Below are 3,503 nucleotides of genomic sequence, written 5' to 3'. Positions count from 1 at the left end.
GGCTGGCCCGAGCGGCCGCGCGCTTCTCCGCAGCCTGCCTCTGCCCTGCGGCCGGCGCTGCGGCCCTGAGCCTCTGGAAACGCAGGTGCCCCCGTAAGTTTATTCCCCCTTACAGCAGCTGTGGAGACCGCGACACTAAGGGCGCTGAAAAGTAAACATTGGGGAAAAGACACATGTTTTGACCGACTAATGTGATGTTGAATGAACTGTTTTCTCCAGCGATGATCGAGATATTCTTGGGGAAAATCCTTACCGTGTTAGCAAGCTTCTTGTTCTGTCTTTTACCCTCCTTCCTGAGCGCTCTTCTTACGTGTAAAACAAGGGGGGTTAAATACAGTGTAAAGTCCCTTGCAGGCATAGCAGTTTCTGGTCTGGTGTTTTCTGTCGTGTAAGTCAGTGCTTGTCGTTGATAACATCGGGTGTCCGTTCTGTGTCACGGTAAGAGAATTCCAGAACACAAAGGAAACAGATTCCCGACCCTAAAACCACTCCCCTTCCCTTCCCACTTGAGCCTTATCACCCTTTATAATAAACCAGAAATGAATTGCAGCAACCCAAGACCTACCTTTTTGTAAAGTCAGGATGGGCGTTTATTTCTAAATTTTAAAACAACCGTAAAATGAATTTTTCCTGCTGACGGCTCTCTGTTCCTCCCTCCCCCGGCTCCTCCCTCCCTCTGTCCTTCCCCACTGTACCAACATTGAATCGAGAGAGATCTCCAGCTTTAGCTGCTCAGTGCCTGGGTGGCGGGGTTTAATTTCATAGACGCTTTGCCACACCGTTTCTTCCTCACTTGGAGAGGCCGCCAGAGCAGATCTGCACCTCTTTTCAACTCTCCTGTGCACGACAGAAATGCACGCGTGGGAAAGCCCACAGCCAGTGCTAGCGGGAGACCCATACGAGTGCTCGCAGGCGCCAGACCTAGCTTCAGAGCACAAAGATGATCTGAGACAGGCTTGCTAACTTGAGAAGAAAAACTTCCCCCAGCCTCTCTGCTCCCCAAAAGGAGAGTGGGGAGCCAAATGCTCTCATGTCCAAGGCTGAGACCCCTGGACAGAGGACACTCCCAGCCCCTCCCCCAGTCACCCACCCATTCCTTCTGCCCCCCAAGGCCCCTGACCTTGAGCCTTGGTCTTCCAGCTCCGTCCTCACCTGTGGCCAGTGCAGTGACTGACCGCACCTGGCTGAATGCCAACCCAGGCTTATACTCCTTTTCAAGAAAGGAGAGGCAGCTCTGATCGCATCTGCTCTCAGAATGTATCGCCTCATTTCCTCTCCCAAGTCCAGCACACTAAGCTCCCCTCACACACAAGCCCATGGTTCCTCAGCTTCCCGTGCCATGTTCAATGGCCTGGGGAGGGGGGTGGCACCAGGCTGCCTGTGGAGACTCCCGCTAGCCACAGACTCATCTCGACTCCTCCGGATGGATCTTACAGCCCAAAACCAGCAGCTATGGGCATCCAACCACTGACGGTTGCTCTGGACTCTATTTCCCAACTTTGTCTCTGTTGGCATTTGGGGTCAGAGGATCTCTCTTTTCCAGGGCTGCTCTATGCTTTTCATGAAGCTAAGGAGCCCCCCTCGCCACTCCAAGGCACCAGCAGCCCACCCCAGTTTTGATCCGTAAAGATGCTCCCAATCTTGGCAAGCGTTGCCTGCCTGGGAGCAAAACGGTTCCTGCTGGAGAACTGTGCTTCTCGAAGCTTCGCAGAGCAGAGGTGACTCAGCTCACATTTACACGGGACAAGTGTGGCCAGCAGAGTCCAAGCTGTAACCTACTCTTCACATGGAAGGGATTTTTAACCTAACATCTTTCCCCCACCTCATCCTATCCCTTGTTATAAAATATGTTTGAAGGCTAACAATTTTGCAGATCTCTTAACTTCTCAGTATAGAACTAAGAGGATAATTAGAAAATGTCATTTACATCTGACTAATGTCTGAACTTTTCTCCACCATTCAAATATTATTTGTTAACCAAATTATGCACGTATCAACACCTTTCTCTACTTTACGCACGGGCCCTAACCACACCATAAACTAACCTAAATACACACGTGCAATCATGCGTGCCTGAATCTAATCACTACACAGCACTGTGTGCACATGGAAGAAAATCACCTTAAAACATAAGCTAAAGAGCGCTGAGTGATCCAAAACCCAGTTACAGCTGCTACTTCCATTTTTACTGTTTCCCTCACATTCATTTTGTATTATAAATCCCCTATTTTGTAATATGTCCAAACCAGATTTCTTCAACATTGAGGCAGGAAGTCTGAAAGCATACCTACCTTCGGTTATTAGATTACAATGACATTATGATTAGTGTTCAGTATTGCACTGGTTCATTTTAATCAGAGACACACAAATTCTAATAGTGTCTCAGAACATTAGCATCTCCTTTATGAGTGTATGATTCGGTCAGAAAAAGAACTAGGAATGGGAAAAAGGAAAGGAATGAACAGTAGAATGGACGCTCTGGTCTCCCTGGGGGAGGAAGCATGGTGCCACTGTGGTACCCGATCGGTGAGACACAGCATGAGAGAAAGGGCAGTCCGCGCTGGCGCTCCGCGGTATGAAGGAACCTTTAGTGCAAGCTCGAGCTTGGGCCCGGCCGCAGCCAGCGACATCCAGTTACCAGGAAGGGCCCCGACAACAGGGGAGTACAGCTTACATCGGCCTTGCTGGCGCGCAGGCCAGGGGCAGTTTCTGCGTGGTTGACCTTCACGTGCTTTCCTGTGTGGCCGGCTGGCTGCTGGCCATTGTGGCTGGTCCCCTGGAATGGCCAGCCCACGTCCCACCCACACGTCACTCAAGAGGAATCCTGCCCCTCCCAAGGATACCGAGCCCCCTCTCACATGGCGGCTCTCAGAACGTGGCCCAGTTATGTTCCTCCGTCTATCGTTTTTATCTTAGTGTTATTTACCTCTAGTCAAATTACATCCTGACTCTTTCAACGATGTCTAGTAAAAGCTCATCTACCTACTGCAAGTGACGCTCTGTCTGGCCACAGTGCCGGCTGCAGCGGGCTGTGGTTCCTGCGTGGTTTGCAAGGAACGGGGCCTGCCTCCCTCGCCTGTCTCCCAGCCGGTCTCCCTGTGGGACAGTTTCGTGGGGACCAGCCGTGGGCGGCCAGCTGTGATGTCCTGCAGCCACTACTCACGGTGCTGGTTCTGGAATGCGCCCCAGGGAGACGAGGCTACTGGCCAGGCCTCTGCGAACACATTCCAGGGCGGCCGATGCTATGGGGAGCCCTCCGTTAGAACTGAAGTCTCTCAGGGTGGGGGGCGGGAAGACGCCAGTCTGCCTTGGGGACCCCAGACTAGGATGGCGTTAGAGCCCGTGAGCCGCAGTGGCAAGGGATCTTGAAGAAGCCCCCCATGTTCAAGGACCCTGGGGTTTGCAGGCGCCAGGCAGGGCCTTGGAGGGGCCGCTGAGTCGGGCTGCGCGTAGGCGCGGTGGAGACGCCAGGGTGCGCCGTGGAGACCCAGGGTGCGCGCAGA

The sequence above is a fragment of the Condylura cristata genome, unplaced genomic scaffold, assembly GCF_000260355.1.
Source record: "Condylura cristata isolate star-nosed mole 26May11 unplaced genomic scaffold, ConCri1.0 scaffold00010, whole genome shotgun sequence".
Classification (NCBI taxonomy): domain Eukaryota; kingdom Metazoa; phylum Chordata; class Mammalia; order Eulipotyphla; family Talpidae; genus Condylura; species Condylura cristata.
This window is presented reverse-complemented; position numbering follows the sequence as displayed.